This window comes from Lissotriton vulgaris, chromosome 6 (assembly GCF_964263255.1).
Source record: "Lissotriton vulgaris chromosome 6, aLisVul1.2, whole genome shotgun sequence".
Taxonomy (NCBI): Eukaryota; Metazoa; Chordata; class Amphibia; order Caudata; family Salamandridae; genus Lissotriton; species Lissotriton vulgaris.
The window spans coordinates 1,468,408,734-1,468,422,390 of record NC_141694.1 but is presented as its reverse complement, the minus strand read 5'-3'; the positions used below and the strand labels follow the sequence as shown (position 1 = coordinate 1,468,422,390).

Here is a 13,657-nt window from a genome sequence, read left to right as displayed (position 1 = left end):
CAATTGCATCGGTTAACACCATATGACAAAAACATTATTGATACTATGCTGCGTAACAGTAGACATAACTAATCAGATCCCAATTGGAAGGTATGGTTAGTGTGGCCACTAGACACTAACAAATGTCAGGATAGATTAAAGGGCAACATCGAGGGATTTACAGCAAATAGGCCTGACATGCTATATGTGAAGAGTAAACATTTGGGGGTGGTAACTACTTACAGTGTTGGGAAGTTGTGCCTTGATTGGCTAAAAACCTCAATAATGTCTCAGCGACAACAGCACTTGTCCCTTTTATCTGATGACCTGGATTTATAAGACTTTTTAATGGGTCCTCGGAAACCACGTTAAAAGTACTACCTTTATGCTGTCTATACCGAGATAGGGAAAATATTGCAACAAAAAGCTGCTGAAAGGCTGCGTGAGATTGATAGGGCCATTTTAGAACAGACACTTGCAGCAGTCGAAAGTATGACTACCATATCATCTAGAATGTATTCTTTAGGTAACATTGTCTCATCTACAATTGATGTGCTTCAGCAAGACTCGTCTGCAGTACAACATGGAAAGTCCCAATGTAGGTCAATTCTTCTGTTGAGCTGGACAGTACAAACATTGCGTTCTGGCCACATGCCTTATCCGACACATCTCAAACCTGTTTTCACCTTACCATCTTTCTGATCAACAGATAGCTATGGCATGGAAAGATGCAAAATCTACGTTACACATGAAAAACTTGAGAAATTACCTTTTACCATTGCTGAGATAGCATTATTGGATTAGATAATCCGTGGGTACATTACATTGATAATCTTGACTTTCCACTTTCAGTACTGTCTACAGCACCATCAAGTGGGCAGGTATGAAGCGTTAGATGAAGGGTTCATACATGAACAATGGGAACTTCCTTTCTCATTTTGATGTTGGAATAACGATACTGAAGTTTTTTTCAGCGGTGCAGACTGTGAGAATAATTGAATTGGGTCCCTAGAATGCAAGGACGTTTCGTTGCACGGGACATGCAATGCATCTGTTGTGAACCTGTCTTGCTACTTGAAAGGGTCTCCGGCAGCCATGATACGTCCGACTTTCAGATTACTCCCGAATGGGAGTTACCTGATGTTTAATAGTGAGGGTTGCTGTGGGATGAAACCAGGGTTTACATATGTGGTGACATTCACTTCCATTGTTACATGTTGCACGCAAGTCTTGTTTCTGTCTGCCCGTGTAGTTAGGGAGGATACGCTATGGCCTTCAATTAATCTTACTAACGTGCACTTTGACACCCTGAGAAAACTGAAAGCCTTATTGTTTCAAAAAGATGTGGCTTTAACTTTAGCTAAGGAGACGTTTGATCTTCAGGTGGTAAGTTCCACTTCGGAGATACGGGTGGTTTTATGAAATACTTTCCCATTACATTTTGGGGAGCTGGTCCATTGTATTTTGAACATCTCTAGTACGACTGGAATTGTAGGATTTTTCAGAAGCATTGGCTCTGGATTGGTCAGAACCTTCCAGGCTGTGTTAAGGGGTTATTCCATCTTTCATCCACTCCGTCCTTGGAAGTATCTTTGGAGGTCTTCCACCGGTCCTGCTCCTACTTGCAGGGATATTGCTTTTAATATTTTTGCTCCGCAAAGGATGTCCCAGTTCAGGATCAAATGGAGCTGGCACTGCCTCAAGTCTTGTTGAGCCGAGAATGCACAGTGCATTTCTTTGAAGTCGATTCTAAAAAGGAGCAGGTCAGACCTAACACCTATAAATGGGTAGAATATAAGGAGGGTAGTTATTTTTGTCAGCCCTTCTGAGATGCAGAATAGACTAAAAAGAATGTGAGGATGCCATGGCCGCAACAAGGGTATTTTCATCCTATTGATTTAGCAACTTCTGAAGAGGCAGGGACAGGGCAACCCTGAATGGGATTACCCCCATATGCAAGAGTGCCTCGCAGTATCGGAGGAGTATATTAGAGACAAACCAACTGAAGTGATCAGAAGTAACAGACCAGATCCAAGGTTAGGCCCAAGACCAGTAAATCCCTGACCAATAACTCAGTTGCCTCTCATTTGTAAGGGTGGGCCAGTGCCCATATATGTACCATGGCTGCAAATGGATAAAAGAGAACTTAGAGGACACTGCCTCCGCTATCTGACGGAATAGGAAAATGGATAGGATGATTTGAGAAACACATTGCAGGAGTGAACCTTGCCTTAGGTGGTGTTAAAAGCTTGCTAAGCTCTCTCGTAGGAGATTAAGTAAATACAATTCTTTTCAGGGCAGGATTCCCTCAAATAACTTTGACAGACCCACAGTTTGATGGATCATCTTTTAACAACTTCTGACAATATGTGTGGAATGCACTCCGGCAGACATACCCAGACTGACCAGACATTGGAGCCCTTAATGCAGAAATTATAAAACCGACTGAAGACATTGCAGAATTCATTAACAAAATGAAAAAAACGATGGTTTCAGGAAGTAGGATGCAATTGGGAAAATACTGGGGGAAATGTAATGTTATTCTAGAATGTGTTGAAGCGAGGTCTGCCCACAGATGTACAAGCAAACCTAGATGGAGTTGTGGAAATAGAGGCTAGACCGTGGGCAGAAATACAAGCTCATATAATAAATTATTCCAAGCGAAAAAAAGAAAAGGACAAGGAAAGGACAGAGCAAGCAGAAAGGGCTACAGTTAAACTGGTGCAACAGAAACTTAAAAAATGTAGTGCAGAAGGGGCACTCGTAGCAGCTCCGCAAATGTCTGTTACTGCGTCAATATAGGTGCAGGCAATATCCTCTGCAGCTGAGTAGGTATATCCTATGTATTGGATGTTGGTAAATTCAAGCTTGAAAGGATATTGTTACCGCTGTGTTAGCCAAACTCAGTAAATTCATAACTTACAAAACATGCCACAGACTATTTCTGCGAACTGCAGACATCCAGTCACTCAAAAATTACTTCAACATGGCCTCAGTCATACTCGAAGTACGGCCCGGGGGCCGCATGCAGCACTCCTGACCTTTACATGCGGCCCCTTGATCAACAGAGGAACTGGGCTGATGTTTACTTGATTTCAGCACTATTAGTAAAAAGATATTAAATGTACAAGCAAGCCTTTATTTAAAGGTTAATTGAAGTTAAAGAAAGGAATTATCTAGGTGTTCCTGCACCATTTAACTACCGAAACACCTTAATTTTTAAAGCCAACTTGCACCAAAGAGCCCCCCTGGCCCGGACCACCCTGCTAGCATCGATGCGGCCCTAAGTCACATCACAGACCAAACTGTGTGGCCCTTGCGAACATGTACAAGATGGTAGGAATGTTACCATTCTGGTAGATGAATTTAGAACCAGTATTTTACTCCTGAGTGAAATTCCCCTCTACGGATGATGCTACACAGGTATTTCACTGATATAACAATCTGTACTTCTCCCACCCCCTTGCCGGATGCTGAGACAAAGGTTTGTCTTTATTGATCTGATCAAACCACACTATGTGGCGATTCTCAACAGTAAGCTGCGTGGACTCCAGGGTATCAACCAATCTCCTCCTGGCATACAGTACAGGAAGTTCAGATGGAAGCTTTAATAACAAATGAAGCCTGCTCTCTTCAACAAGAGACAACAATGAAAAACAATGAAGTATACCTTCTACCTGTTTCAAAAACAACAACAACTGTGCAGTGTACAAGTACAGAAAGACAGATTTCAGTTTGGAATTTTTGAGAAGAACAAGGTCTTTGTCAATTGTACCACAGATCGAGGCTTCATCTAATGCAAACTAGCCTGCTGAGCTGCCCAAGATAGACTGGACCGCGTCTGTATACACTTTACCGACTTTGATGACCTCTCCTCCAATGAATCGGAAGTTCCATTGCCCCTGCCATTTGAACTTAAGGTCTTCTATCATTAGCTGAAAAGAACATTCTTTGGTTCTCCATGGTTATACCTCTGGATTACAATTGCATTACTTTTCCTAGTCCTTTGGATTGGTTTTGTGGCTGTGTTTCTCCTACTGTTAAAAGGACACTTTGTGCCAGACCGCTCTGTAGTACACACAGTGAACTTGGTTCAGGAACCACACGCATCATCGCACCGTGAGCAAAGAGACTTGTCCCTGGTGAACATTGCTGCTGTTCCAGTACTGGATAGGATTGTATGGGACATGGTATCATTTGATGTGCATGGTCCCACTGAACTCTTGCAAATTCCGCATTTGTTTAAGATTTCTTTAAATGAAATTATCACCCCTAGTACTATTTCTGATGACTGGTATATTTGTACAGTAAATGAAATTTTACAAGAGCTAGAACATTCAACTGTGTTTTCTTCTAATGAGTTTTTTGAGGGCAAAGTTAATTTTGATGAGATGTTCTGTTTGCAAAATTACAGTCATCATTTTCTACACAAGTCTAGTACACCTTGTGAAGTGTTTAACTTTACACAATGGGAGCATTGCCCTACTCCACCAAGGGGTACTTCAAAAGTCATTTTCACAGAAGTTTGACGAGTCGGGCTATGACACATCTGACCCAGCTTCATTTTATTAGAGGCTTGCACCTTCGCCTGCAAAGAAAAATATGTTAACTGATACTAAGCTGATTTATTTTGCTTCCTTTCTTTCCCAACTCTCTGTACAAGGTTTCGACTTTTAGATGGACACTGTAGATGTGAAACCTATCAGAGGGACTAAATATTGATAGTTTCAGGGAACAGAAGATTTATTCAGAGACGGTTTAATACTACAACAGATGATTTTCATGAACAAAACTTTGCAACAGACAACGTGTCTTGGCCAAGCCAAGATAAAGAATTTAAAAACATTGAGGGTTCCCAATCGTACACAATTTGACAATTGGCATCGGTTAACACCATATGACAAAAACATTATTGATACTATGCTGTGTAACAGTAGGCATAACTAATCAGATCCCAATTGGAAGGTATGGTTAGTGTGGCCACTAGACACTAACAAATGTCAGGATAGATTAAAGGGCAACATCGAGGGATTTACAGCAAATAGGCCTGACATGCTATATGTGAAGAGTAAACATTTGGGGGTGGTAACTACTTACAGTGTTGGGAAGTTGTGCCTTGATTGGCTAAAAACCTCAATAATGTCTCAGCGACAACAGCACTTGTCCCTTTTATCTGATGACCTGGATTTACAAGACTTTTTAATGGGTCCTCGGAAACCACGTTAAAAGTACTACCTTTATGCTTTCTATACCGAGATAGGGAAAATATTGCAACAAAAAGCTGCTGAAAGGCTGCGTGAGATTGATAGGGCCATTTTAGAACAGACACTTGCAGCAGTCGACAGTAGACTCGTCTGCATTACAACATGGAAAGTCCCAATGTATGTCAATTCTTCTGTTGAGCTGGACAGTACAAACATTGCGTTCTGGCCACATGCCTTATCCGACACATCTCAAACCTGTTTTCACCTTACCATCTTTCTGATCAACAGATAGCTATGGCATGGAAAGATGCAAAATCTACGTTACACATGAAAAACTTGAGAAATTACCTTTTACCATTGCTGAGATAGCATTATTGGATTAGATAATCCGTGGGTACATTACATTGATAATCTTGACTTTCCACTTTCAGTACTGTCTACAGCACCATCAAGTGGGCAGGTATGAAGCGTTACATGAAGGGTTCATACATGAACAATGGGAACTTCCTTTCTCATTTTGATGTTGGAATAACGATACTGAAGTTTTTTTCAGCGGTGCACACTGTGAGAATAATTGAATTGGGTCCCTAGAATGCAAGGACGTTTCGTTGCACGGGACATGCAATGCATCTGTTGTGAACCTGTCTTGCTACTTGAAAGGGTCTCCGGCAGCCATGATACGTCCGACTTTCAGATTACTCCCGAATGGGAGTTACCTGATGTTTAATAGTGAGGGTTGCTGTGGGATGAAACCAGGGTTTACATATGTGGTGACATTCACTTCCATTGTTACATGTTGCACGCAAGTCTTGTTTCTGTCTGCCCGTGTAGTTAGGGAGGATACGCTATGGCCTTCAATTAATCTTACTAACGTGCACTTTGACACCCTGAGAAAACTGAAAGCCTTATTGTTTCAAAAAGATGTGGCTTTAACTTTAGCTAAGGAGACGTTTGATCTTCAGGTGGTAAGTTCCACTTCGGAGATACGGGTGGTTTTATGAAATACTTTCCCATTACATTTTGGGGAGCTGGTCCATTGTATTTTGAACATGTCTAGTACGACTGGAATTGTAGGATTTTTCAGAAGCATTGGCTCTGGATTGGTCAGAACCTTCCAGGCTGTGTTAAGGGGTTATTCCATCTTTCATCCACTCCGTCCTTGGAAGTATCTTTGGAGGTCTTCCGCCGGTCCTGCTCCTACTTGCAGGGATATTGCTTTTAATATTTTTGCTCCGCAAAGGATGTCCCAGTTCAGGATCAAATGGAGCTGGCACTGCCTCAAGTCTTGTTGAGCCGAGAATGCACAGTGCATTTCTTTGAAGTCGATTCTAAAAAGGAGCAGGTCAGACCTAACACCTATAAATGGGTAGAATATAAGGAGGGTAGTTATTTTTGTCAGCCCTTCTGAGATGCAGAATAGACTAAAAAGAATGTGAGGATGCAATGGCCGCAACAAGGGTATTTTCATCCTATTGATTTAGCAACTTCTGAAGAGGCAGGGACAGGGCAACCCTGAATGGGATTACCCCTATATGCAAGAGTGCCTCGCAGTATCGGAGGAGTATATTAGAGACAAACCAACTGAAGTGATCAGAAGTAACAGACCAGATCCAAGGTTAGGCCCAAGACCAGTAAATCCCTGACCAATAACTCAGTTGCCTCTCATTTGTAAGGGTGGGCCAGTGCCCATATATGTACCATGGCTGCAAATGGATAAAAGAGAACTTAGAGGACACTGCCTCCGCTATCTGACGGAATAGGAAAATGGATAGGATGATTTGAGAAACACATTGCAGGAGTGAACCTTGCCTTAGGTGGTGTTAAAAGCTTGCTAAGCTCTCTCGTAGGAGATTAAGTAAATACAATTCTTTTCAGGGCAGGATTCCCTCAAATAACTTTGACAGACCCACAGTTTGATGGATCATCTTTTAACAACTTCTGACAATATGTGTGGAATGCACTCCGGCAGACATACCCAGACTGACCAGACATTGGAGCCCTTAATGCAGAAATTATAAAACCGACTGAAGACATTGCAGAATTCATTAACAAAATGAAAAAAAACGATGGTTTCAGGAAGTAGGATGCAATTGGGAAAATACTGGGGGAAATGTAATGTTATTCTAGAATGTGTTGAAGCGAGGTCTGCCCACAGATGTACAAGCAAACCTAGATGGAGTTGTGGAAATAGAGGCTAGACCGTGGGCAGAAATACAAGCTCATATAATAAATTATTCCAAGCGAAAAAAAGAAAAGGACAAGGAAAGGACAGAGCAAGCAGAAAGGGCTACAGTTAAACTGGTGCAACAGAAACTTAAAAAATGTAGTGCAGAAGGGGCACTCGTAGCAGCTCCGCAAATGTCTGTTACTGCGTCAATATAGGTGCAGGCACCAGGAAGGTAACCAGTGAGTAACCCAGGGAAGAAACAAGGAAGCTTTCCAAGAGGCCTAGGGCATGGAGGAAAACATGGAGGATTCAGGGTAGGAGCACAGTGTTAGTATTGTTAAAATAAATGGTCATATTGCAAGAGAGTGTGGAGCAAGAAAGAAGGATGAGCAAGCACAAGGTTGGGTAACACAACAGGTGCAATGGAGTCCTCTACATCAAATGACACAGGGACAGCAGGTCAAAGCAATTCCAGTAGATACAGAGGCCATTTTGTGTGGTATATTATTTTTATAGAAATAATGAGGCAAGGGCACTGCTTTTATGATAATCCTGGATTGTTTGAATTTTTTAGGTGCTCTACAGGAAGGCGCCTGACGCCCTGAGACGCTTGTACTGAAAACTAGGAAAACGTGCATTAGAAGCATCCCCGTGGGCACACCAATCACCCCTCTGTGCGGAATGAGGGTTCTTTACACCATGTTTATGTTGAACATTTTCAATGTTTTATTCACATGATAAAATTCTTTTTCTCATATTTCTCTCAGTTTATTTTTATATTTATCTTTTATGATCCATTGATTTCTTTTTGCATATACGGCCTTATTTTTTATCCAATGCATTTCGGGCATATAATTCTGGCCTTCATCAGGGAACTATACTAAAAAAAAAATAATAATAACATGTTGTCACAATGTTGTGTATTCTCAATATGAATTCCACATGCTTGTGTGTGATGCTACAATATCACCTCCAAAACAAAGTGTTCTTAGGTATTTCTGAACTTGATACTGCACGCAATCAAAAGAGTAATGTGTGTTTAACTTGACACCTTACACAACCTTATAACGCGTGTAAATCCAACCTTAAAACGCGCAACCAACTCACATGCCAGTTTGCCATGTATAATTCCACCGTTTGCTCGAAAGCTACCAAAAACAACAGAAATACTAATGAAGCCTTTGGAATCCAGAGTAACAAGTCATCATTCTAACCGCTCTTTCCTCATCAAATTCTATCACCAAACTAACCTGTTTTTCTCTCGCGTGTCCAAACGCCTTCTAGCAATTCCACAAACTATTCGGACTCTTAGTCAGAGGCCCCTATCCTCTCACTTTTCAGCACAGGCAGCTGAATTAGTGACCATTATTGAAGCACTGCTATTAGCTGAGGGATTAGAGGCCACCATTTATTGAGTCTCAGCTTATGTCACCACCACTGTATATTCTAGTATTCATAGATGGGAAAGAAGGTATTTCTTAAATCTGACGGGTCCCCTGTAATGCATAAAGATTTATTGGCACAATTAATTTCAGCTGTAGCACTTCCATCAAAGGTAGCAGTGGTGAAATGTGCAGCCCACATAAATCAGCAGGATATTTTCTCCAGATGCAATGCAATGCTCTGGCAGACTGGGCAGCAAAAGAAGCAGCTATGGCCTCCCCAAATTATGATCAATGTGAGGAATTAGGTATGATGACAGCAGGCAACAGGATGCAACAGTATTACCGGTCCCACATACTGAGACTGCAAGGTTACATTTGAGTGAATTGCAGGAACAAGCATTTCCGCATGGGAAGGAGTTTTAGGAACAGAGAGGGTGTGTTCAGTCACCAATAGATTTAACTTATATGCAAGCCAGTAATGACACAAACCCTGTTGTAAACAGCGCTAGAGCAACTGCACTTCCCAACACACACTTCAAAAGAATATCTTCTAGCTACACTACAGGTAGATTGGTTTATTCCACACCTATCTGAATTGATCTCTGTGTACATTGCAGAGTGTTCAATATGCCAGCAATATAGCCCTAAGCCAACCTTAAAGGTGATCACTTCGACCAATCCACGTCCAACAGGTCCCTTGAAGCATCTACATTTAGATTTTGTTGACATGATAAAAAGATGTAACAACTACAGATATCTCCTAGTGATTGTCTGTCCATTTTCAAGATGGATTGAGGCAAGACCCTGTGTGCATAATGATGCTAAGGCAGCAGCCAATATTTTGATCAGAGAGGCGAAACCGAGATGGGGTGTTGCTGAAATGATTCTCTCACATAATGGGCCCCATTCCTCACTGCATTCTTTTAACATTTGTACCGCTCTAGGAATCAAACATAAATTGACATTTTTTACCACCCCCAGAGTATTGGTGTTGTGGAGCGCCTGAATGGCCTGCTTTAGAGGAAAATCAGCAAATGATGTGCCACTTTGAAAAAAGAAATGGCTGTACCCGCTTACCACTGGATTGTTATGCCCTTAAAAATCGGCCAGGGAATGATCATCATTTAACGCCACATCAAATATTGACAGGACGTCCAATCCCTGCTCCTTTATCAATAACCAGGAAAAAGACAGATGCCCATAAAATAGCTGAAGTTTTAGGAGAAGAAATGAGTTATTTGTCTGAGTTACAGATGTCTGCTAAGTTCTTCTCTAAACAGGTATTGTGAACCGAGAAGGCTGCCCCGGCCAGCAGACCAGTCCAATCCCTGTTGTTCAAGAGTTCTACATCGGCAACTTCACGCACAGATGGATGGATCCTTGCTACAACTGACCCTTCTCGGTAATGAGCACTCCCACTGCCCTGAAAGTTGCTGGTCGGAAACCATGGATTAATCGGAGCCATGAATGCCTGAACCCCTCCTTGCCTCAGACACCTCCACAGAAACAAGGGGAACAATAGGGGGAGAGAGAAATACAAGAATCACCAAGTTACTTTTCAAAACGTGAGTTGAATATTTTGTTGACTCTAGCAACTGAAGCATATATTGCTTTTTTGTCCTTCTTATTATTTTGCAGCTGCACTGCAATGGTATTTTACCTTATGCATGCGGGTGTGTGGAAGTATCAAATGCTGGTAAAGAGCAATAACCAAGCAAGAAAGTATATACCATAGTATTCATGCAGGCTTGTTAGATAATCTATGATATAGACATATGACAGAGATAGGTACACAACCCTCTAATCTATCCTGTTTGTCTGTTCTTTGAATCCACATGCCACCGACACAGATAGGTTGCACTCAGCCAGAGGATCCCCCAAATGTTACTATTTGTGTGCTGCACCTTTTTCGTTGCAGAATGCAAGCACAGATACAACCTCTGTGGATTAGACAGGGAGCATATCTAGTAAACACTATACAGTATGAAGAATGAGGTAGCTGATGTAACGGATGCCATAACAGACTGTAAGACGCTACTAGTAAAGCTAGATGAAATGGAAAAGAAAGGGATCATGAGGTATAAGGATCAGAATTGGAGAACTAAGATTATATGGCAGAGATTTTTAGAAGCATCTAGACTTACGCTTCTCTGTAAAAATTATTCCGCTTCACCAGACCCCACGATTGTCATGAAAGACCATATTTCAGGGTAAATGGATTATTGAATGTTCATGTTCAATGGCAACAGGGCGCTACATTTGGGTGTAGGGCACACTCTCTATTGAAGGGAAATCGAACTGAAAATAGCACTGACCAGAAGTGTCAGGCAGTGTGGGATGAGAATATCTCTAGATAAACTTGGGTAGAAACGCCTACAACTCTTCGAACAGGTAGAAAACCCTTTCTTTTTTCTTTGTGTTTTAGGGGCAAAGGAGTAGTCTCGGTGGGCTGGAACATCAACTGCAATACCACGATGTTTAATTCCGGCATTCAGTGGGCCAACTCCAGCTTAATGGAATACTTTTGGTGCAGTGGTGAATAGCTATATACAGGACTCCCTTCTGGATGGCAGGCACTGCTCTTTGGTTACCGTGCATACCAGTCCCTCGTGATTTCAAGGATAGACATTTCTTAATCCCATGAGTGGTCCAACGACCTTGATACACCATCATCGAAGGAAGAGAACTACAGAATATTACGGTACAACGGCCTTGGAAGACGTTCTGCAAGAATATAGGCTGTTCCATAATGCACAGCTCTTCTTCTTCTGCAAGCCAAAGCGACTGCGTGTTGGCTCCAGATCACCCGCTGGGAGCTGATGTGGCTGTCAACACCTCAGAGGATGACTTTAATGCTGTCAAAGAACTGAGTGCCATGCGAGTAATGGTTATGCAGCATTGATATGTGTTAGATTTGATGATGGCTATGGAAGGAGGAGTATGCACCAAGATCGATACATACCTGCTAATGATGCAGAGAACGGAATTCAAACAGAGGCTATACAGACTCTGCTTATGAAGGGGGTGCCCCCAACGAGAGGCAAACAGGGTGGTTTAATTGGGTACTATCCTGGATGTCAGGACTATTTAAGGCCATGTTGCCTGTCATGTTGGTCTTGCTGGTGATTTTCTGTGTCCTCCAGGTAGTGATAGGATGTTGCAAGATAGGAGGGATGTTCACTAAAAGAGTGGTCAATAAAATGCAGGACGTTGAGGAGAATGTATACACCTTAATGATGCCGAGCGAATTGGGAGGTGAGGAAATAGTTGAAAATTCAACTAAAGGGGGTACTAATGTAGAAAAGAAAGAAAGTCTGTTACTATCAATGCAAACATCAGTAGGGAAACTTGTTGAAATATATGTAGTAAATGAACAATACAGGCCCAGCTTTACTATAATAGCAGAATAAAAATCAGCACAAATAGTGTTAAGATTTGGGGGGAGGAAAAGCAGATGCATGTTTTGATAGTATAGGGAAATATATTTAGGCATCAGTGTAGCAGTGAAGGCCGCAGGCCTTTTGAGGGAACACGTGTTTAACCCCTTCCACGCTGATGACGAGCTGGCTCGTCATGGCGTAGCCTCCTCGCACGCTGATGACGAGCCCAGCTCGTCACGTAACATGCGATTTTAAAAATTACAGCACAGGAGCGGAATTCCGCTAGCGCGCATGGAGTTAAGAAAATATGCTGATAAAGCTAAATAGAAGCACATGGGAAACAGAATGTTAGGTTTCACAGAACAGTAGACATGTAGGAGTGGCACTGTTACGATTCAAACCCAGACAGGCCAATGCCACCAAGCTAGTGTAGAAATGTATCAAACCACAGGCGTATATAGGATGCCTTCTATAGTCATGCGATCAGTTATTTTTATAGAATAGTATTGCCTTTTTTGATAATGATGCTGTGACTATGTACTTTATTGCTAATTAAAATTGCATTTTTTTCTTTATTTCGAGAACACCTTCATGGCTTGTTCTGTTCCTGTAGCTCAAACAGGAGGTCAACCAACTAATCCTTGGAGTCACTCAGGTTAGCCTGGGATTAAGGTAAACGGGTCCAGGCTTCCTTCTCAAGCAGCAAGGTAGTCCTCAAGCAAGAGGGCAGTCCATCTTCTGTAATGTCTACAGTTCAAGGAGTGTTCTGAAGCATGGTTCTGGAGTTCCTATATTTATACCTCGTGCTAGCCTTTGATGTGGGGGGATTCCCTGCACTACCCCTACCTCTGGTTCTGTAAAGTTCTTCCTCTTCCACAGTCAAGACTCCAGGAAGTCTAGGGTGGCAAAAGACACGACAGACAATGGTGTCAGATTTCTAAAGTGCAAGTGAGGCGAGGTGCAGCTCCTCCCAGTCATCCTGGCCACACCTAAGCACCCTTTGGGCCACTCTGGTAGGAGTACATAAACCCCAACAGCAGAACCATTTCGTCATGTGACCCAGGATACTGGCACAATGCACAAATGGGTGGGACAGAAAAATGCCAACTTTCTAAAAGTGGCATGTTCAGAATTGTGACCTAAAATGCGACTTTGCCATTAAAGAGGATTTTAAATTAGGATTAATTTGATTAATTTGAGTGTAAACTGTATATTTTTAACTTATCCCAATATACAATTATCACTTATTTATTGTAGTGAGATAACCCCGTGTTAGATAATTGGAGAGACAGGCCTTGCAACAGTGAAAAACGAATTTAGAAGTTTTACACTGCCAGGACGTGTAAAACATTTGTACACATGTGTCCTACATTTTAGATCTGTTCACCCTGTCATGTGAGCCTTTAGGGCCTACACCAGGGTGATTTATTAGTATTAAAAAGGAAGGTCTAGGTCTGGTAAAAGGTGCACTACAGGCTGCAATTAGACTTGTTTTAAAAGGCTACTTTAGTGAATGGCACAATAAGTGCTGCTGGCCCACTA

The 13,657-nt window shown here is 42.0% G+C and overlaps 1 pseudogene; it reads left to right on the top strand.

Annotated features, from left to right (window-relative positions):
- Positions 1 to 11,375: 11,375 nt before the first annotated feature.
- Positions 11,376 to 12,145, top strand: LOC147708999 (uncharacterized; annotated as a pseudogene).
- Positions 12,146 to 13,657: the final 1,512 nt, after the last annotated feature.